Source organism: Arachis stenosperma, chromosome 10, assembly GCF_014773155.1.
Source record: "Arachis stenosperma cultivar V10309 chromosome 10, arast.V10309.gnm1.PFL2, whole genome shotgun sequence".
NCBI lineage: Eukaryota > Viridiplantae > Streptophyta > Magnoliopsida > Fabales > Fabaceae > Arachis > Arachis stenosperma.
The window spans coordinates 104,792,888-104,817,028 of NC_080386.1; the positions used below are offsets into that span (position 1 = coordinate 104,792,888).

General features: G+C 36.2%; 1 long non-coding RNA gene across 3 annotated transcripts; it reads left to right on the forward strand.

The window, feature by feature from the left end:
- The first annotated feature begins 8,811 nt into the window (after positions 1-8,811).
- LOC130954462 (uncharacterized) lies at positions 8,812-23,884 on the forward strand. Of its 3 annotated transcripts, XR_009076310.1 has the most exons (4): positions 8,812-9,053; positions 9,165-9,404; positions 9,579-9,747; positions 23,398-23,884. It is a non-coding gene; the product is annotated as an uncharacterized LOC130954462 (long non-coding RNA). The 3 variants fall into 3 exon arrangements; XR_009076309.1 differs by lacking the exon at positions 23,398-23,884 and having other exon boundaries at positions 9,137-9,404; positions 9,579-12,175; XR_009076308.1 differs by lacking the exon at positions 23,398-23,884 and having other exon boundaries at positions 9,579-12,175.
- The last annotated feature ends 257 nt before the right edge of the window (positions 23,885-24,141 follow it).

Consider the following 24,141-nt stretch of genomic DNA (forward strand, 5'->3'; position numbering starts at 1 on the left):
AGAGAGTCAATGATGTCAGCGCCCATGCAGTCATTTGGTGTGTCTGGATGCTGCATAGCTTTTACAGCATTTAACTTGAACTCATCCTCATTGACTCTCAAGGTTACTTCTCCTTTTTGTACATCAATAAGAGTTCGTCCAGTTGCTAGGAAAGGTCTTCCTAGAATGAGAGTTGCACTCTTGTGCTCCTCCATTTCCAGCACTACAAAGTCAGTGGGAAAGGCAAATGGCCCAACCTTGACAATCATGTCCTCTATTATGCCTGATGGGTGTTTAATGGAGCCATCAGCAAGTTGGAGGCATATCCTGGTTGGTTTGACTTCTCCAATCAACCCAAGCTTTCTGATAGTGGATGCAGGTATTAGATTGATGCTTGCTCCAAGATCACATAGAGCTGTCTTGGTGCAAGTGCCTTCTAATGTGCATGGTATCAGAAAGCTTCCAGGATCTTGAAGCTTTTCTGGTAAGCTTTTCAGAATGACTGCACTGCATTCTTCAGTGAGAAACACTTTTTCAGTTTCTCTCCAATCCTTCTTATGACTTAAGATTTCCTTTATGAACTTAGCATAAGAAGGTATTTGCTCAAGTGCCTCTGCAAACGGAATCTTTATTTCAAGAGTCCTTAAATAGTCTGCAAAGCGGGCAAATTGCTTATCCTGTTCCGCTTTGCGGAGTTTCTGAGGATAAGGCATCTTGGCTTGATATTCTTCAACCTTAGATGCTGCAGGTTTATTCCTTACAGAAGTGGTTGAAGAAGCCTTTTAGAGGGATTACTGTCAGCACTCTCAGGTGTCTGATCTTCCCTTGGCGTTTGAACGCCAGGAATGGGTGAAGTTTGGGCGTTAAACGCCAACTTCTCTCCCTTTTCTGGCGTTTAAACGCCAGAACTGGGCAAGGAATGGGCGTTTAACGCCAACTTTCCTTCCCTTTCTGGCGTTTGAACGCCAATAACATTCCTCTCTGGGCTCTTACTGTCCTCAGAGGGATTTTGAACAGTGGTTTGGTTATCCTCTGTCAATTGTTCCCTGTTTGGCTTTTTGTTCTTTTGAGCAGTGGTATTCAGTGTCTTCCCACTCCTTAGTTGAATTGCTTGACACTCCTCTGTTATCTGTTTAGATATTTGCTGTTTTGCCTGATTCAACTGTAGTTCTATGCTCTTGTTAGCAACTTTAGTTTCATAGAGCATCTCTTTAAATTCTGCTAACTGTTCTGTCATCAGGAGTAATTGTTGATTAAGCTCAATTATTTGTTCTTGAGGATTAGAGTCAGTGACTAGTGTCATGACTTCCTCCTTTGGAACGAACTCATTGCTAGAATATAAGTATTGGTTTCTAGCAACAGTGTCTATAAGCTCTTGAGCTTCTTCAATTGTCTTCCTCATGTGTATGGATCCACCAGCTGAGTGGTCTAAAGACATCTGAGCTTTTTCTGTAAGCCCATAGTAGAAAATGTCTAACTGTACCCACTCTGAAAACATTTCAGAGGGACATTTCCTTAGCATACCTCTATACCTCTCCCATGCATTATAAAGGGATTCATTATCCTCTTGTTTAAAGCCTTGGATGTCCAGCCTTAACTGTGTCATCCTTTTTGGAGGGTAAAAATGATTCAGAAATTTGTCTGATAACTGTTTCCATGTCTTTATGCTTGCTGTAGGTTGGTTATTCAACCACCTTTTAGCTTGATCCTTTACAGCAAATGGAAACAGTAATAGTCTGTAGACATCCTGATCTACCTCTTTATCATGTACTGTGTCAGCAATTTGTAAAAATTGTGCCAGAAACTCAGTAGGTTCTTCCTGTGGAAGACCGGAATACTGGCAATTTTGCTGCACTATGATAATGAGTTGAGGATTTAGCTCAAAGCTGCTTGCTTTGATGGGAGGTGTACAGATGCTACTCCCATATGCAGCTGTAATGGGGTTAGCATATGACCCCAGAGTCCTTTTGGACTGATCAATCCCACTTATGTCCATAATGGACAAAAGGGAAATGATAATGATTGCAAATAGATAAATTTTGTTTTTTTTTGAATTAACCGAAAAAAATTAAAATAAAATAAAATAAAACAAAAGGAAAATAAAATAAAAAATTCGAAAATCAAAAGGAAAATAAGATCAAAGCAAATTGAGAACTGAATCAATTAGTAAAAAAAAGATTTTGAAAACAGCAATTAAAAAGATATGATTGAAAAATTTTTATGAAAAAGATTTGATTTTTGAAAAGAGGAAAGAGAAAAACACAAAAAGACACCAAACTTAAAATTTTTAGAAAATCAAACACTAATTTTCGAAAATTTTAAAGGAAAAACACAAAGAGGACACCAAACTTAGAATTTTTATGAATCAAAAAGGGACTAAGAACATGCAAAAACGAAAATTAAGAGAAAAATAAAAGCATGCAAAAGACACCAAACTTAAAATATGAAACTAGACTCAACTAAAAGACTCTAAACCAACAAAAATAAACAGTCCTAATCTAAGCAACAAGATAAGCCGTCAGTTGTCCAAACTTGAACAATCCCCGGCAACGGCGCCAAAAACTTGGTGCACGAAATTGCAATCACACTTTTGCAATCCCGCACAACTAACCAGCAAGTGCACTGGGTCGTCCAAGTAATACCTTGCGTGAGCAAGGGTCGATCCCACGGAGATTGTCGGCTTGAAGCAAGCTATGGTTATCTTGTAAATCTTAGTCAGGATATCAGAAATTATCAGGATTGATTGTAAAAAGCAAAAGAACATGAAATAAGTACTTGTTATGCAGTAATGGAGAATAGGTTGAGGTTTTGGAGATGCTCCATCTTCTGAATCTCTGCTTTCCTACTGTCTTCTTCATCAAACACGCAAGGCTCCTTCCATGGCAAGCTGTATGTAGGGTTTCACCGTTGTCAGTGGCTACCTCCCATCCTCTCATTGGAAATGTTCAACGCACCCTGTCACGGCACGGCTATCCATCTGTCGGTTCTCAATCAGGCCGGAATAGAATCCAGTGATTCTTTTGCGTCTGTCACTAACGCCCCGCCTTCAGGAGTTTGAAGCACGTCACAGTCATTCAGTCATTGAATCCTACTCAGAATACCACAGACAAGGTTTAGACCTTCCGGATTCTCTTGAATGCCGCCATCAGTTCTAGCTTATACCACGAAGATTCTGGTTAAGGAATCCAAGAGATATCTACTCAATCTAAAATAGAACAGAGGTAGTTGTCAGGCACATGTTCATAGTTGAGAATGATGATGAGTGTCACGGATCATCACATTCATCCGGGTTAAGAACAAGTGATATCTTAGAATCGAAGCAAGCATGATTGAATAAGAAACAGTAGTAATTGCATTAATCCATCAAGACACAGCAGAGCTCCTCACCCCCAACCATGGGATTTAGAGACTCATGCCGTGGAATGTACACAAAGAAACGTGTAAAAAAATGTCATGAGATACAGGAACAATGTCAAAAGGTCCTATTAATAGTAAACTAGTATCCTAAGGTTTACAGAAATGAGTAAATGACAGAAAAATCCACTTTCGGGCCCACTTGGTGTGTGCTTGGGCTGAGCAATGAAGCATTTTCGTGTAGAGACCTTTTCTGGAGTTAAACGCCAGCTTCCATGCCAGTTTGGGCGTTTAACTCCAAGTTTTATGCCAGTTCCGGCGTTTAACGCTGGAATTTCTGAGGCCGAATTGCTACGCCGATTTGGACCATCAAATCTTGGGCAAAGTATGGACTATCATATATTGCTGGAAAGCCCAGGATGTCTACTTTTCAACGCCGTTGAGAGCGCGCCAATTGGGCTTCTGTAGCTCCAGAAAATCCACTTCGAGTGCAGGGAGGTCAGAATCCAACAGCATCTGCAGTCCTTTTCAGTCTCTGAATCAGATTTTTGCTCAGAACCTTCAATTTCAGTCAGAAAATACCTGAAATCACAGAAAAACACACGAACTCATAGTAAAGTCCAAAAAAGTGAATTTTAACTAAAAACTAATAAAAATATACTAAAAACTAACTAAAAGATACTAAAAACATACTAAAAACAATGCCAAAAAGCGTATAAATTATCCGCTCATCAACTACGAGCAGTGAGTCACAGTGTACTTTTAAGCTGGAGATCCCTGCTTCCTTGGCTAACCTCAAGCCTGCTAGTAGAGCTTCATATTTGGCCAGGTTAGTTGTTTCGAAGAGGAACTTGATTGACTGTTCGGCGTGGACTCCCTTGTCATCTTTCAAGAGAATTCCTGCTCCACACCCGCTTTCGTTTGATGCTCCGTCCACGTATAATTCCCATGTTTTGATGTGTTCTTCTTTGTCTGTGAATTCCGAAATAAAGTCGGCTGATGCCTGGGCTTTAGGCAATCCTCGTGATTGATATGATATGTCAAATTCAGAGAGCTTGACTGTCCATTTTGTCATCCACACTGCTAAGTCCGGCTTTGATAGTATTTGTCGTAGAAGATGACATGTCCGAACTATAATTGGGTGTGTTTGAAAATAATGTCTCAGGTGCCGAGCCGTGATTACTAGGCCAAATGCTAGTTTTTCTATCATCGGATACCGTGTTTCGGTATTCTGTAGGACTTTGCTTACAAAATACACCGGGTGTTGTTCTTTTTCTGTTTCTGTTACAAGTACAGAACTAATAGTGTTAGTGGAAATTGAAAGAAATAAAAAGAGTGGTTTACCTTGCTCCAGCTTTTTGAGTATAGGTGGTGATCCCAGGATATGCTTGAATTCGGAAAATGCTTTCTCGCATTCTTCTGTCTAGTTGTATTTGTCTGAATTCTTCGTGGTTTTGAGAAAATGATAAGATCTGGTTGCTGCGGCTGGCAAAAATCTGGATAGGGCTGCTAGGCAACCTGTGAGTCATTGCACTTCTTTGATCATCTTTGGTGATTGCATGTTTAGGACTGCCTGACATTTGTCCGAGTTTGCTTCTATACCTCAGTTTGTTAACAAAAATCCGAGGAATTTACCTTTCTGTATGCCAAATGCGCACTTTTTCGGGTTTAGTATCATATTGTAAGTTCGGAGTAGCTGAAAAATTTCCTGAAGGTCGGCTTCGTGTTGTTTCTCTGAGCTGGATTTGACAATCATCGATGTATATTTCGATATTTCGTCCGATTTGATTTTTAAATATTTTGTCCATCAGTCTTTGATAGGTTGCCCCTGCATTTTTCAGGCCAAAAGACATTACCTTATAGCAAAAATTACCTTGGTTGGTTACGAATGCTATCTTATCTTCGTCGTCTGGGTGCATTTGTATCTGGTTGTATCCAGAGTAGGCGTCTATGAAACTTATTTCTTGGTATCCAGAGGTGTCATTTACTAGTCTGTCAATGTTTGGCGACGGGTAGGAGTCCTTTGGGCAAGCCTTGTTTAAATCTGTGAAGTCGACACACATCCTCCATTTTCCCGAGGTTTTTCTAACCATAACTACGTTTGCTAGCCATGAGGAAAAGCGAAGTTTTCGGATGAAACCTACATCAAGTAGTTTCTACGTTTCTTCCGCTGCTGCAATTCTCCTCTCGGTGCCTAGGTTATGTTTCTTTTGTCTTATAGGTCGGATATTAGGGTTGACTGCTAACTTGTTGCATATGAAGTTCGGGTCGATCCCTGGCATGTCAGCAGGAGTCCAGGCGAATAGGTCAGCATTGGCCTTTAGTATGCTTTCCAGATGCTGTTTCATTTCTGCAGAAAAAGCAGAACAGATGTTAGTATATCGATTTGTTTCACCTAATTGTACCTTTTTCATTTCCTCTGTTGGGGAGGGACGGTTGTTGTTGTCCCTGGGGTTTCTGCCAGGCTTGGAATGTTTTTCGAGTTGTATATGGAAGTAATTTTCGGAATGGGCTCCTGCGCGATGATCGGCATGGACCGTCGCCACTGTGTTATCCTGCAAAGGAAACTTGACACATAGATGGATGGTGGAGACAATAGCTCAAAAAAAGTTAAGGGACGGGCGTCCTAAAATGATATTGTAAGGGCTAACACAATCGACTACCAGGAACTGGATATCTAGTGTTTTGGAATTTAGGGGTTCTCCCAATGTTGTTCTTAACAACATATAACCCGATATAGGGACTCTTTCACCCGAGAATCCTGCCAGTTCCCCTCTTGATGGTTGTAACGCCTTATCGCTCAACTGCATCTTTTTGAATGTGGAATAGAATAGGACGTCGACACTGCTTCCTGGGTCGAGTAGGACCTTCTTTATGGTTAGCTCTCCCATGTGCACCGAGATTACCACTGGGTCGTCTAAATTCGGCGTTTGTGATTTAAAGTCATTGGTATTAAAGCTGATATGGGCGGTGGAGGTCGGGGCTGGTGGATTTTGGTGAGACCCTTCCATCGTCATCACGGTCCGATAACTTCGTTTCTTGGCTGTGCTAGTGATTCCTCCTCCAGCGAAACTTCCTGATATGTAGTTTATCACTCCTTTGGAAACAGGGGTCTCTACCAGGTTGTGCCATGTTCTTTTTTCTTTGTGATCAGAGGTGAACTTTGGCTTGTTCATGTCCTCGGTTGGTTCCTTTCAACTCATAGAGCTGATGTATTTGTCCAGGAGTCCTTGTCTTGCTAACCTCTCCAATAGGTCCTTATCCACTACGCATTCATTGGTGGTGTGGCCGAATTTTTGGTGGAATGAACAATGTTTGCTTTTGTCCACGTATTTCTGATCCTGGTATGTTCCTGCCTTGACTGGTGGTTTTATGAGTCTGTGATGGGACCTGTTTGGCCTGTCGTCTTCCTTCCGAGATGGTGGTCTTTTATTCCTTCATGTTTCACGCAATTTTCTATCTCAATTTGTCCAGTGGCTTTATCTCGGACTCAGTTTTGCCACAGCTATAGATTTCTGGAACTTTCCAGGTTGAAGGCCGCTTTTGATGGCGTGCAGTTGTACTTCTAGGTTAAGGTCGGGGATTTTCATGGTCGCCGTTGTGAAACACGTCATGTAATCCTTTAGGCTCTCGTACTGCCCTTGCTTAATTGTGCTGAGGTAATCCGAGTCCCTCACATAGATTTTAGATGCTGCAAAATGATTGATGAACATCTTGGTGAACTCGTCAAAGCTGGTTATGGACCCTGCAGACAAATTAGAAAACCATAATAAGGCAGTTCCATCTAAAAAAATAGAAAAAGATCGACATAGAATGGGATCAGAGGCACTATTGAGGAACATCATAGACTCAAATTTCGTGAATTAAACTTTAGGATCCCCAATTTCCTTATATGGTGTTAGGGTAATCGGGAGTGTAAAGTTCTTGTGCATTTTGAAATTCATTATCTCCTCAAAAAATGGGTTAGTTCGTCATCTTCCGGTTTTCGAGGGTGTCTCCCTTGTCTTTGCGTTGGATTCTGACTGATGCTCTTTGTGTTGATCACCATTTGTCTTCTTGCTATCAACTTTCCGATCTCCGTTATTTTGCATTGCTGCTAACAATTCGGCCATCCGTTGATTTTTTGCATGGAGAGCGGTGTTAGCAGCCATGAGATCGGTATTAGTTTGATGGGGTTGCTGGGTCTCCGAGTAATCAGTCATGCTTCTTTTTCTGCAAAGAAAAAGAGATACAAAACAAATATGGGCGAGTTAAAGTATTTATAATTTCAGGGCAAGGTGAAGTTAACTTCCGGCCCCACGGTGGGCGCCAAATGTTCCTGCAAGGATACTCTGTCCGAGCTATACGTCGGCTTTCCGTTGACTTTGGTATGCCTGATAGCTTTGGCCGGATTGGTGATATCCTCATGAACTTGGACCCGAATGTGGTACCTACAGAAATGACTCCAACGCCCAAGTCAGTAGAGAAATAAACTAAGTAAATGGTATATATGATTGCGGATATAGTTCCAAAGTGTGTTGTATATGAGACGAAGTATTTCTCTTGTGTACTTTCATTGATGCCTCATCCCGTTTTATAACTTGATTTGTAGCTCAATAGTCAATTTCTTCCGAGATTTTGGTGAATGATCTGGGTCTGAGATTATGGTGAGTATATATTTTAAATTATTATTACTATTATTAATATTATAAATAATTATAATAATTATTAAATAGTATTTTAATCAAATAGAATAAAGTGTATATTATTTATTTTTTGTATGAGAGAAAAAGTATAGAAAAGAGAGTGTCATTTAGCCATTTCATTAAAAAAATGTCATTCTTGTTAGATACTCCAAAAATATTTATATATAAAAAAGTAAACCATTAATAATGTCTTTGAATTGTCAAATTTTGAATAGGAGTATCCTCCAAATTTATTAACAATAAATATATATTTAAAATATTTTAAAATATTATAAAAATAATTAAAAAATATAATACGTATCAAAATACTTTTATATTTGGTAAATCACTCGTTTATTTGATCTGAAATTTTGAAAAAATATTTTAATAATAATTTAAAAAATTTACACAAAAAATAGATAAAATTTGATCTTTAGATTTTTTATTTTTTAAAAATATTTTTGCTCATTTAAAAATGTATAAAAAATATAGTTAGCAGAAAATTATTAATTTTAAATACAAATATTTTATTTTTCTAATTATATTTATAAAAAAATATCAAAATTTAATCTCTAAAATTAATTTTAAGAATATATATATTTAATAGTTGAAGATTTTTATGGCGTTTTATAATATTTTGTAGTTAATAAATTTGGAAGGTCATTAAGCAATTTAATCATTTAGAAAATCTTTAGTAGTTTATTTTCTATAAAATATGTTTATTTTGCACCTGGACCATGTCCAACAACCTGACCTGACCCCTTTATAAACCCCTGATTGGCTTCTTAATCTAATCATACACCTAAGCCTATCTCCTTCACTTCCGCTGTGTTACTGAACCAGTACCCAAAGCCACTAAGCATTTTTCCTAGTTGCTGTAGAAACTAGAAACCCATCTTCTGTATGGAGAGCTTCGCCAAGGATGTCGAGATATAGGTGCAATGTATCAATGTCCGATTAGGCCTCCTCCATCGACAAAGAGCTCCACCATTCTTCCATCTAGGCGGAAGAAGAAGATATCTAGCAACGACCGACAGTATTTTCAATTGTTATCAGGTGCTCAATTATCTTCTGACTTGTTGTGATATGAAACTCTGTAACTTTCTTCTGTTTTACTAGCATTTTTTTTCTAATACTAGGTACTCTCTGAATTGCATCCTTTTTAAGGGTTGTTCAACAGTGCCTTCATCTCAGTGGCACTTAACAATTCTTGATACAATTAAACCATCAGAACATAATCTAGGTCTCTTCTGCCGCCCTTCTATGGATGATAGAAAATGGACCTCTCTTCTAAGGATGGTTGTAATATTTGCTGGTGGTTCAGTGCACAATTTATTACCAAGGTTGTTAGAAACTGCCAAGGCTGCTACTCAATGATCAAGTTAATTCCCTTCAAGTGGAGCTCAGGTAAATCCACATTCTTAGATTCCTTCTTCTAATTAAAAAATATCTTGGAGAATGACGTTAATCTCTGCCATTAATCCTTTAGATTTGATTGCATGCACCAACATAAGAGAATTTGGTTCAATTAGTACTTTATTCAATTGTAAATTATGGGCTAATACAAAGCATTTCTAATAGCCAATGCTTCTGCTACCTGGATGGACAAGGTTTGAATATTGTTAGCATTCCCAGCAAAAAACTTTTCGAAATTATCTCTAACAACTGTCGCAGTGGCTCCTATCCCCTGTCCTTAAAGAATGTTGCATCAACATTGATCTTAATCCATCCCCTAGGATTTAGTTGCCAGGTAACCCTTGGAATTCTAGCTCTATTCTCCTTTGAGTTGTTGTTGGCTAGTTGTTCTATTGCATTAAAGAATTCTTTTTCTAGAGTCTTAGCCTTTATGATTGTAGTTGTGGGATTAACCTCATAGTTCTTATAGATTTCTTGGTTCCTTGTTTTTCAAAACTCCTATATTAAGATATAAATACTGCTAATTCTCCTTCCTGTATCCCTTCCCTCTTCCCTCTTTAATTCTCTGAATTTTTTTAAGAAGCCCATTTTCAAAATTAGAGACTGATTCGTGTATAGGACAGCATTGGCATTGCATTCCAAACCAAGTTGTCCTTGTCTGTTGACATAGCATGAGAACATGTTCTATTGTCTCTATATCCCTTTCACATATTTGGCAAATAAGATATTTCGCAATCTTTTTCTTGAAAATATTTTTATTTACCACAAGGATGTTATTTACTGCCCTCCAAATAAAATTCTTTATCTTCTGAGAGTTTGAAGCCTCCAAACCTTCTTCCATAGGTCCTTAAAGTTCGCGCTAGACGAGGGGTTATCGGAATCTTTTGCCAAACTTTCTTTTTTTGCCACTTGATATCCTGTCATCGCATTATATACTCTATCCTTGAATAGATTCAAAACAAACTATCCCCCTTGTTAAGAATTCTGGTTGGAGTTCTAATAATATTTTCTATTAACTCTTCTGAAAAAGTCAGTCGTATCTTTTTAATGTCCCACCTTTCATTTTCTCTCATTAACTCACTAACTCTGGTCAGTGATGTCTGTTTTGTTTCTTAATTAATCTTGATATTCTTCCCATTTTCTATACTCCACCTTCCATTTCTTCGAATAAAATCTCTTCCTTGTAAAATACTATTCTAAATAAGTTTTCTTTTTCTCTTTAGCTTCCCAAAAATCACAATCTAAAAAATATAATGCCTTTAAGATCTGAACCCATAATGCATTAGAATTTTCCTTTATCCTCCAAGTTTGCTTAGCTAAGAAAGTTAAAATTTGATTCTGAAAATCCTTAAATCCTAATCCTCCATCTTTTTTATTGACGCACAATTTATTCCAACTCTTCCAATAAATCCCCCTTTCTTTTCTTGAGCATGCCCAGCAGAATCTCACAATTCGTGAATTTAACTACTGACAAAAGATTTTTGAAAATTTTACGACATTCATGGCTTAACTCGGGATCACCTGGATAACTTCTTTGATAAGGATCTCTTTACCTGCTTGGTTCAAAAATTTTCCTTCCACCCTTCTACTTTCTCCATAACCTTTTCCTTTATCCATTCTAATGCCTTAACCTTAGATCTTCCCCATTGATAAGCTAGCCCTAGATACTTACCTGGATTATCCTAGATTTTGATGCCAAAGATATCTTTAATATTAACTCTTGTCTATAAAGGCATCCAATTTTCAAATGTTATACCCGATCTCTCAAGGTTTATCATCTGTCTGGATGCTTTAGTGTAGTTAATTAAAATCAAATTTTGATTGTAGACTTCGTTCTTCTTAGCCTCCAAAAAATAATACAATTATCCACAAACATAAACTAAGTTATAGGAGGTGCATTTAGAGCAATCTTTAGACTTGAAATCTCTTCCTTCATTCTAGCCTCCTCCATTAATACAGTGAAAACTTCAGCCACAATGATATTGTTAGACAGACTTCCATTAATTTTCACCTTATAGTTAGCACTCCTAACACAGCTCATATGCAACTGCACCCAATATTGATTAAAGCTAATATCTTTATGAATTATTCTCTACATACAAGCGTTTTTCCCATACAAGTCTTTACAAGTCATTTATATTCACGCGCTTCGTGCTGTTACTGCACGTTCTTCTTCTTCTTTTTCGTTATCATCATCATCAATACCACCTCTTCCTCCTCCTCCTCCTCCTCCTTTTCCTCCTTCTTTTTTCATTGGAATTTCTTCTCCTCCTTTTATTGTTTTGAATCCAATCAAGTGGAGGTGTGGTTCAATTCAGAAGAAAAAATGTAGCATTAGAGGAAATATTTTTCTGTATTTACAGCAAATTTGGGTGTAACACTGAGATATTTGAGTATAACACGAAGATATTTGGATGTATTTTTATTCTGATAAGTTCTGCATAATTCAAAATTCTTTTTCTTCCTCCTTCTCATCTTTTACTGCTTCTTTTTTTTATCATCATCACCATATTCTTTTTCTTTTTTTCTTATTCATCTTTTTCTTTTTGTTTTACTTTCTCAAGTTTTTTCTTGTTTTACTCTCTTAACAAAAATATAAACAAAAAAATCAAACAAAGAAGAAGAAACACATAATGCTGCAAAATTACTTGGAAGAGGATGAACTTACATTCATTTAACTAAAAGAAAGAAAGAAATAACGAAAAAAAGAAGAAGAAAAAAATGCAGCATTAGAGAAAATATTTTTCTGTATTTGCAGCAAATTTGGGTATAACATGAAGATATTTTGATGTATTTTTATTTTGTTAAGTTTTGCATAATTCAAAACTCTTCCTCATCTTCAACTGTTTCTTTTTTTTATCATCATCACCATCTTCTTTTTCTTTTATTCTTATTCATTTTTTTCTTTTTGTTTTACCTTATAAAGTTTCTCTTGTTTTACTTTCTTAACAAGAATAAAAACAAAAAAATCAAACAAAGAAGAAGAAGAAACACATAATGCTGCAAAATTACTTGGAAGAGAATGAACTTACATTCATTTAACTAAAGAACGAAAGAAATAAGGAAAAAAAGAAGGAAAAAAATGCAGCATTAGAGGAAACATTTTTTGTATTTGTAGCAAATTTGGGTGTAATACAAAGATATTTGGGTGTATTTTTGTTCTGATAAGTTTTGTATAATTCAAAACTCTTCCTCTTCCTCTTCCTCCTTTTCATTTTCTACTGCTTCTTCCTTATCTTCTTATTTCATTTTTTTATAATTCTTCTTGGGATAAAAAAACAAAGAAGAAAAAAATACATAATATTGCAAAATCAATAGAAAGATGAGGAGGAAAACAATGCAGCAACAATAACAACAATAAAAAGAACCACGATGAGGATAAAAACGCGAAGAAGAAGAAGGAATTGAAGAAAAATGAGGAGGAATGCAAAGAAGGAGAAGAAGTAGGAGGAAGAACGTAGAATACAAACGTTGAAGAAGAACCGTTTCTCATTTCGCGTTATTCAAAGTCAAGGAAACGCGTGTTTGCACGCTGCTTAAATTGAGAGTTGTTTTTGTTGGGGTTGGACAGACTTGTATAAACTTGTATGCCAAAAAAACTTGTATGCGTAGCAAGTCTATATATTTATTATTAGATTATTAGAACAATTTTTTTCAATGCTATGGAAGATTTTCTGGACAGTAATAATATTATCGCATGCTCCCCTGGCCACTAAACTATGTTATTCTTTGCTACCTTATATGCTAATCATTAATTATACAATAAAAATATACAATAATTTTGTTAATATTATTTTAATTTTATATTCATCTATATTTAAATTAATTATATTTTTTATTATTCATAATTATTAATATAAATATTTTTAAATATGTATAAATAAAAATATCAAATATTTTTATTAATTACAATATTATTATTCTTTTTATGATTATATGATATTTATTAAATATTATTTTTTGATTGACTTCAAAAATTGAAAATGGTCACCAAGATAGTTCGATTGACTTCAAAAATTTCTTGACAAATAACCAGTTGAACCGACGATTAACTGGTGAACGGAAGAATCGGCCGGTTTTTTAGTAGTATTTCGGTTTGGTGACCCTCCAAAACGGAACCTATTTGACCCTTAAAAAAACACCTAGATGGTTACCAACACCCAGTCCTCAGTCCCATTCATCTCTCTCCTCTCTGAAAAATGTGAGTAAAGAACAAACTAAACAAAAAAAACCCTGCCGTAGCTCAGGAGCCCTCAGCCACCACAACCCCCACAGCCCCCCATCTCATCTCCTCTGTTTGAGCTCTCTTTCTCTGTTTGCCAGTGTTGCCATCTCCTCTGTCGCCGCAGTTACTTCCCTTCCTCTGTTCGAGCTCCCTTTCTTTGTTGGAACCACAACTATGACAATTGGAATGGATTAATCTCACTTGATTAACCCTCACATCGGAGAGTAAGTTAAATGAGCATAAGTGTTTTTAGCCCATGAATCCTAAATTGCTTGCTAATTTCCTTAGCAACAAACTAGCGTTAGTGGGAATAAGAACAATTAACAATCCGAGAATTTACACTAAATGTTGGACATTCCAACTCTAGGAACCCAATTGCTCACTTTTCCCCAGTCAAGAGATAGAAAACTAGCCCAAAATCATAATTCACATTTTGTCAAACACTTGGTGGGCAAAAACATTAAACATGGAAAAATGAGAAAATACTTGAAACTAAAAGCAACAAATGAGTTCAATCAACAATAACAACTCAAGAAGGCATATAATAATCACCAATCATCAAATTCATCAACAAGAGATTGAAATTACAAAAGAGAAGTAAAATTGAACTATAACTTGAATTATAAGAAAAAGTAAGAACAATGTAGCTATAAAGAGTAGTAACAAAGAGATACTTACAATGAAAGTAAGAAAAATCCAAGATCAAAATTGAAAATGGAACTTGAATGTAAAACCCTAGTATAAACCCTAATAGAGATGATGAAAAACTTAGAGAAAAACTATACTAAAGCTTCCTATTACTACTCTTAAGCTACCCTAATGTTATGCTATTCTCCCCTCTTCATTTTCCTTTCAATATGAGCTAAATTGCTTCAGAAATGGGCTTCCATTCCACCAAAATCACGAGTCACGTACAATTTTAATGAAGGCATGTGCGGGCACCTATGCGTAAGCACAGACCTGTGCGCATTCACACTCTGCCAAAATATCTTCCTGTGCGTACGCACAAGTAGTTGTGCGCACACACACTAGGCGATGCTTTGAATGTTCACGCGACGCGAACAATGCAGCTCACGCGCACGCACACGCGCTGCTCTGCTTTGATGCTTGTACGTACATACGCAGGTCTGTGCGTACGCATACATCGCTGTGCTCTTTTCCTTTGATTCTTCATGCTTCCTCCTCTTTGCATGCTCTTCTTCCATTTTCTCCAAGCCATTCCTACCTTATACATCTGAAATCATTCACAAACAACATCAATGCATCGAATAGAAGGCAAATGGAATAAAATTGATCGAATTAGGCACAAAAGAGCATGTTTTCATAATCAAGCATAAATTAGGAGGAAAGTTCAAAAGCATGTTGTTTAAGAGAATAAGTGCAAGTTTATATGATGAAATCCATTCAATTTCAACCAAAAATCATCATCAAATATGGATTCATCAATTCTTCCACACTTAAACACTAGCATATCCTTATGTTAAACACATTCAAAGGAGATAGATGAAAGGAAAAACAACTTATTTTATGTACTGCCTAAATGCATGCAACTATCCTAGAGGTTACTTACTAATATGTACTCTACTTAGAGTTGGCAAAAACAAACCATGAAATTCCAATCCATCACAAGGAAGCTTTAGGGTCAATGCAAAGAGTTCATGCACTAAGATCAATGTCTCCAAAGAATTGAATTGAAAGTTTCAAAACTAACCAGTCAAACACCTTGTAAGAAGATGCAATATGAGATGTAAGAACATAGAATTGAGCGACCGAACCTCTCACCGGATGTGTATTCACTCAATTCGCTCAGTGTTTAGGGCTTAATCACTCAATTCTCTTTTTTTTTTCATGCTTTTCAAAGATTTTCAAGTCATCTAACACTCAATTAGTATTTGATTCATGAAAAACAAATATCATGAGGTCTTTGGAAGGTTGTAATGGGGCTAGGATTTAGGTAGGATAAATATGGTTAAGTGGACTTAAAGAATTAGTTCTTTGATTAACTTAAGTGTCCACCTAATCCTATATCACATATATACACATAACAACATAACCTATCTACCCATTTTTCTCCTATCTCATCCTACTCATGCACTTTCTTTTCAAAACATGAACATATGCATCCTTTATTTAAATTTTTATTCCACATTTCTATTATGTACAAGTTTTTTTCTTTTTTTTTTCTAAAAAAAAATTGAACTGTTCTTCTCTTTGTTAGCACAAGAGATGCATATGACTTAAATAATGAATGCATGAGCATTACCCAATTGCCAATTTTTCACAATGAGTCCATGCCTTTATCACCCATGCTTCCCGACAACTTCTCCTACACTTAGAATAAACACACTAATCCACCCAAGCTAATCAAAGAGAAATTCAGGGATATCAATGGTTTTTTCCCTTAAGGAGAGTAATGTGCTCAACATTAGAACAAAAGGAAATTTACAGGCTCAAAAAGGGTTCAAAAGGTGAATGCAAGGGTTGGCCATATAGGTTAGTGAGTTTAACATCAAAGTTGGCCCCAATCATGCTAAATGCATCCAAACAACAAATACAGGACATAAAGAATCATGCAAATCAATGATTACAATAAAAAATGAGTATAATCACTGAAGAGCGGAAGATTGATGGTTTAGAGGTTATAGTAAACTCTCGTTGTAAGTATAGTTACTAAACCAAGCAATCAACCTTTCTTACAAACGTTTTGGTTGTCACAAGTAACAAACCCCTAAATAAATTGATAACCGAAGTATTTAAACCTCGGGTCGTCTTCTCAAGGAATTGCAGGGAGGTATGTTCTTATTATTGGTTATGGAAAAGTATATTTTTGGGGTTTTCAAAAGGGTTGAACAAGTAATATAAAATAACAAGTCCTTAAAATAATAACTAATAAAGCTCTTAGCAAGGTATGAGAACTAAAAGTCCTATCCCGGTTATCCTTATCAATTGTGATGAGAATTGGATTTTTCTCCCACTAAGTCAACCTTGAACTATGAAGTAAGTCAAGTGGATGAATTAATTTTAATTCCTCAGGTCCTAGTCTTTCCTTGGGAAAGGCTAGAGTTATTGGAACTCAAATTAATTCTTGAAAAATTCCAATTTTCAGTCAACAACGAGTTTGATAACTCAAGAGTTACCAATTAATTAACCAAAGCCAAAAGGGAATAAAATCTACTTGAATGAAAATAATTTGGATAGAGCCCAAGCATCAGTATCATATAAATCTGAAATACCTCAATTGCATTAATAAAATAAAATCAATCCAAATATGAAGAGTCATAAGCCAAATAAGCAACATCAATAATCAACAATTAAGATAAGTCGAAATAAAAAGATATTGAACCTGATAAAAAGATGAGATAAAAGTATTCCTAAGTTCTAAAAATCCTAATCCTAATCCTAAGAGAGAGGAGAGAACCTCTCTCTCTAAAAACTACATCTAAACTAAAAATTATGAATTATGAAAAGCATGTTGAGTCTCTGCAAGTTTCCTATCTTTAATCTGTGTTTCTGGGCCGAAAACTGGGTTGAAATGCGGCCCAGAATCTCTGCCAGCGACTTTTGTAATTCTGCAGATCACGCACGTCACGCGTCTGCGTCGTCCATGCGTTCGCGTCACTTAGCATTTCTCGTACCACGCGTGCACGTCGTCCGCGCTTTCGCGTCGTTCGTGTAGCTTCCAATCCGCGCGGTCGCGTCAGGCACGCAAACGCATCACTCTGATTTCTTCCATTTCGTGCGGTCGCATGAGCCATGCGACCGCGTGACTTCTCGCTGGTCATCTCCTCAATTCCTTGTGTTCCTTCCATTTTTGCACGCTTCCTCTTTATTCTCTAAGCCATTCCTGCCATATGAAGCCTGAAACACTTAACACACAGATCAAGGCATCGAATGTAATAAGAGAGGATCAAGATTAGCTAAATTAAGACCAAAGAAGCATGTTTTCAATCATAGAACTAAACTAGGAAGGAATTGTAAAATCAGGCAAATCTTATGAATAAGTGGGTGAAAAGCTTGATAAAACCACTCAATTAAATACAATATAAACCATGAAATAGTGGTTTATCAACCTCCCCACACTTAATCATTAGCATGTCCTCATGTTAAACTCAAGGAGACCAAATAAATGAATAGGGAAAGGCAAGACTCATGCAATGCAGCCTATGAATGTGAATGCAACTACATGCAAAATGTTTCTACCTACTTGGTAAAAAAAAGTAAATAAATCCTTCAAGAATAAATATGAACTGGATTTCACTAATTCAAATCATACAGTAAAAATAAGTAAACTTGTAAGAAGATAGCTCATAAAAGCAGGAAACATAGAATCAAGCATTGAACCCTCACTGGTAGTGTATATCACTCTAATCTCTTAAGTGTATAGGGTACTTCACTCTAATCATACTTTCTAAACTTTGTTCTTCAACTAACCAATCAACAAATATTTAGTATACTAATGCAAACATCATGAGATCTTTTCAAGGTTGTAATGGGGCTGAGGTAAAGGTGGGGATGCATATATAAGGCTAAGTGAGCTAACAGAGTGAATCCTTGATTAGTCTAAGATCTCACCTAACATATACATACTTTATAAAATTTAAAATTCTTTACCTAGCTACCCAAATTTTTCCCATTTTTGTATTACATGCTCATGTATCAAACTTATTTTTGAATTTTGTCCCATGTGCATTGCTTTATTTTGCATTTGGGGAATTCTTTTGTATCCCCTTTATTTAAATACTGAAAATTTTTTTTATATGCACATGGTAATTTAATTACTTTGATTTCACATGAGCATGCTTCCCAAAAAAATTTTTTATTTTGAAATATCTTTATTCTTTTTAACTTTCTACCTTGTTTCTATCATCCGTGTTCCCATAAAGTTTCCCCACACTTAAACAATTACACAATTTCTTTCTTAAGCTAACCAAGGATTCAACTTGGGATTTTTATTTTGTTTTTCTGCTTAAGGCTAGTAATGTGGTTATAAAACAAGAGGGGATTTAAAGGCTCAAGGGGGCTAACAAGGGTGATGTAAAGGTAGGCTAATTTGGGAATGGTGAGCTAGAATCAAACAATGGCCTCAATCATATGCAAACATGTAAATATACTAAATAATGGACATATAGAATGGAACAAAGTAAAGATTGCAATTATAGAGAAGAAAACACACAAGAATAAAATATTATGGTTAAATAATGTAACCATGCAATTAAGCTTAAAATCTCACAGGTTGTGTGTTCTTTGGCTCAAAAACCATGTTCCAAATACAACTTCAAATAAATTTAGCACAAATTTTTTCAATTTAAATTAGTGAAATACTATAAAAAGTTCTTGAAAAAGAAAATATTACTTCAACCAAGTGGCAAAATATGCAAAAAAAAAAAATCAAACAAACATGCAAATGCAACAACTAACAAGGAAAATAAACCATTGGTGTTGAGACAGAAGAGTAACTAACCCATGGAGATCGGTATCAACCTCCCCACACTTAAAGATTGCACTGTCCTCGGTGCATGCTAAGATGTACAAGTGGACGGGGATTTTTGTTCCTCAGCTGGTGCTCTCTTTGTTCTTTTCCTTGCCGATGGTTTGGGAGTAGCTTTCTTTGTACCCTTCTTGGTGGCCATCCTGAAAAGGGAAAAAGAAAGTAACAAGTAAAGCTAGGGGATCCAGCAAGGAAGAGAGCGGAAAAGGTGGTAATCAATGCACAGTAAAGAAGAATGATGTTAACACATGGTCATGACTACATGTGAAAAGTCATCAATGGAAATATAGTAAGTGCATGTGATGACAGTTAAATGCAAGATGTTTATTGGCATGCTGGCAAAGGCATGAGTAGCATAGATCAAGCATTCAATGTCCAAGTTGGATTACCAAGTCTTCCAAACTAATAACATGTCTGTAATGACAATTATATATAATGAATATGATATGAAAAAGGGTTTCGTGAAAAGCAGGCATTCAGAGTAGTAGGATAAAAGATATTGAAAAACAGTGCATAATGCCATACGGGCGTTTTCACAAACACTTAGCATGCATGGTATATAATCTAATGAAAATAATAAATTGAACATGCAAGCAACCCTTTAAAAATTAAAAGATAATTGCCAAACAATTTTGCAACAATCCACAATGACCCAAATAAATTTCCAACACCAATGAAGATAATGCAATGAATGAGGGTATGCAAATAAATTGAATGAAATAGAATGGAAGTGAAGAGAGATGAGAAGTGAAATAGATGAAGAAGAAGAAAGTAAGAAAAGGAGGAAGAAAGAAATAAGAAGGGAAATAAAAGATTTAGATTTGGGGAAGAAAAGATGAGATATCTTGGTAGAGTGACCGGTACTTTACCTTTCTTCTGCATCCTGAAGTGCAAACAAAAAATTTTTTCAAGATCATAGGGCAATAATAATATAAGAATAAGAAGTCAAGAAAATTTAATTCTTAATTGAAAGCTTTTAAAGTTGTGTAATTTCCAAGAAAAACAATGTGTATATTCCAAGGGTGCGCGCGGTTGGAACATACACACCGGCCGGATACATGGTAAACACACACTTAGCCAATTCAAAGCTCAATGCTTCTAAATTAAGTGCTTAAGTTGCAAGTATAAAACATGGACATGAAAGCAACTTCAAGCAAGCACCAAATGATTCATATGAATTCTTTGAATGGAGTGGTCATTGAAGTTGTCGGCATGAAAGTTCATTAACAAAAAGGTCGTACAACAACAATAACCATTCACTCAAAGGGAAATGTCAATTGTTCATTCTCAAGAAGTGGTAATCACATGTACAATGTTCTTGATTTAAAGCCAAAAGATGTTTGATCAAGACATCATCAAAAGTTGAACATGTATACAGTAGTTGCTTAATCGAAATTCCAAGATGAACAATGAAATTTGAATACCACAAATACAATGCATTTACAACCAAAATCACCCATCGACAAAGTACACAAGTCATGAAAGATTTGGCTGTTTGGAACTTAAAGCATACAAACAAGGAAATTCAACTTGATTATCATCAAAAGTCATAATTGAAGTTGCACGATGTATACAATATGCCTAATGAGAGATAAATTGAAAGCATATGATGGCCATGTCATATGAATCAAGCAAAATGTTCATTGAGGTATTTTATCAAACATGTGGCATGCAATGTGCGAACTTATTGCAATCAATGCTCAAATCAATCATAATCAACCCAACAATCAAATATCAACACTTGCAATACAGAGAAAATAGAAAAAGCAATAAATTTAATCGAAGCAATCATAAAAAGAAAATAAATACAATTGCAAAAATCAACATAAAAAGTTAAATAATATCCTGAAAATTAAAGGCTGAAGAAAACAAGAATTGAGAAGGAAACAATGGCACTCCTTATAGCCACTCTGAGCTTGCGGCGGTTGGTTTCGCCAGAACAGCATCGGAGGAGAAAAACTCACCAGTGGTGAAGAAAGGAAAGAGAAAGGAAAGAAAGAGAGAAATAAAAGAGATGTAAAAGAGACTATGTGAGATAGAGAGAGAGAGAGATGGCGGCTGACGGCGGCGGTGGTGGCCGACGAGGTTGCCTGAGGGGTTGGCAGAGGAAGTGAGAGCAGCAATGAAGAAAAGAAGAGAAGAAGAAAGCTGCTACTCAACAAGGGAGCGTGCCTTGTTATTGCCCAAAACGCGTCGTTGTGCCCTGTTATTACCTTCATCAACTCCTTTACCGGTTTTCCGGTCTCTTCCGGACCTATACCAAGACATCTTGCATGATATCCACCACATGGAATATTTGGAGCGCGAGCGTTTCGAGTGGATAGCAGCAAAGCTAGAAGGAAGAGACCCCGACCCAACTCCTAAGGCTTTTTCCGAGCTAGTTGGGGAGGATCATGATGAAGGTGACCAACCCGTTTCCGAGACCACCAGCTGAAGGTGCACCCCGAGGCTCTCATTCTCCCGGATCGTAAGCATGCACGGAAGACCGTGCACGAACTAAGTGTAGCGGAAGATCGACGACTTCGAGCGGGGTAAAAAAAATTCTTTTCTCAAGACACTTTGCAATGCCCTTTTAGTTATTTTTCTTCATTTTTAGTAGTTTTATGTCTATTACATCTTATTTGGTTTATTTGTATATATCTCTTTAGTGTTTATAGTATATAGTAGTTAGTGTTTGCACGTTGCATTATAATATAAATAAGTTTGGTGAAACACCAAGAAATCTCCATGAAATCTTTCTTAGGGCGTACCATGATTGAATTGAAGAAAATTTTGTCTTTTTTAAAATTTTTCAACTTGCTTGGAGTATTTTGTTTGTAGAACATAGAATATGAGCTAGAACAACATACATTGTAAGATTTGAGCTCAAATAGATGGTTGCATTTTTCAACCATAATGTTTGTTCTTGTGTGATTATACTCCTTTTTTATTGTGATCATTGATTTGCATGATTCTTTATGTCCTGTATTTGTTGTTTGGATGCATTTAGCATGATTGAGGTCATCTTTGACGTTAAACTCACTAACCTATATGGCTAACCCTTGCATTCACCTTTGTGAACCCCTTTTGAGCCTGTAAATTCCCTTTTGTTCTAATGTTGAGCACATTACTGTTCTTAAGCGAAAAAATAATTGATGTCCCTGAATTACTCTTTGATTAGCTTGGCTGGATTAGGGTGTATATTCTAAGTGTGGGGAAAGTTGTCGGGAAGCATGGGTGATAAAGGCATGGACTCATTGTAAAAATTGGCAATTGGGTAATGCTCATGCATTCATTATTTAAGTCATATGCATCTCTTGTGCTAACAAAGACAAGAATAGTTCAATTTAAAAAAAAAAACAAAACTTGTATATAATAGAAATGTGGAATAAAAAGTTAAATAAAGGATGCATATGTTCATGTTTTGAAAAGAAAGTGCATGATAAGGTGAGATAGGAGAAGAATGGGTAGATAGGTTATGTTGTTATGTGTATATAAGTGATATAGGATTAGGTGGACACTTAAGTTAATCAAAGAACTAATTCTTTAAGTCCACTTAACCATATTTATCCTACCTAAACCCTAGCCCCATTACAACCCTCCAAAGACCTCATGATATTTGTTTTTCATGCATCAAATACTAGTTGATTGTTAGATGACTTGCAAATCTTTGAAAAGCATGAAAAAAAGGAGAATTGAGTGATTAAGCCCTAAACACTGAGCGAATTGAGTGAATACACATCCGGTGAGGGATTCGATCGCTCAATTCTATGTTCTTACATCTCATATTGTATCTTCTTGCAAGTTGTTTGACTGGTTAGTTTTAAAACTTTTAATTCAATTCTTTGGAGACATTGATCTTAGTTCATGAACTCTTTGCATTGGCCCTAAAGCTTCTTTGTAATGGATTGGAATTTCATGGTTCGTTTTCACCAACTCTAAGTAGAGTACATATTAGTAAGTAACCTCTAGGATAGTTGCATGCATTTAGGTAGTACATAGAATAAGTTGTTTTTCCTTTCATATATCTCCTTTGAATGTGTTTAACATGAGGACATGCTATTGTTTAAGTGTGGAGAATTGATGAATCCATATTTGATGATGATTTTTTGTTGAAATTGAATGGATTTCATCATATAAACTTGCACTTATTCCCTTAAACAGCATGCTTTTAAACTTTCCTCCTAATTTATGCTTGATTATGAAAACATGCTCTTTTGTGCCTAATTCGATCAATTTTATTCCATTTGCCTTCCATTCGATGTCTTGATGTTGTTTGTGAGTGATTTCAGATGTATAAGGTAGGAATGGCTTGGAGAAAATAGAAGAAAAGCATGCAAAGAGGAGGAAGCATGAAGAATCAAAGGAAAAGAGCACAGCGATGTATGCGTACGCACAGACCTGCGTGTGTACGCACAAGCATCAAAGCAGAGCAGCGCGTGCGCGTGAGCTGCATTGTGCGCGTCGCGCGAACATTCAGAGCATCGCCTAGTGTGCGTGCGCACAACTACTTGTGCGTACGCATAGGAGGAGATTTTGGCAGAGTGTGCATGCGCACACGTCCTTGCGTACGCACAGGTGCCCGCACATGCCTTCATTAAAATTGTACGTGACTTGCAATTTTGGTGGATTGGAGGCCCATTTCTAAAGAAATTTAGCTCATTTGATGGAAAAATGAAGAGGGGAGAATAGCATAACATTAGGGTAGCTTAGGAGTAGTAATAGGACGCTTTAGTATAGTTTTTCTCTAAGTTTTTCATAATCTCCATTAGGGTTTATACTAGGGTTTCACATTCAAGTTCCATTTCCAATTTTGATCTTGGATTTTGCTTGCTTCCATTGTAAGTATCTCTTTGTTACTACTCTTTATAGCTACATTGTTCTTACTTTTTCTTATAATTCAAGTTATAGTTCAATTTTACTTCTCTTTTGCAATTTCAATCTCTTGTTGATGAATTTGATGATTGGTGATTATTATATATTTTCTTGAGTTGTTATTGTTGATTGAGCTCATTTGTTGTTTTTAGTTTCAAGCA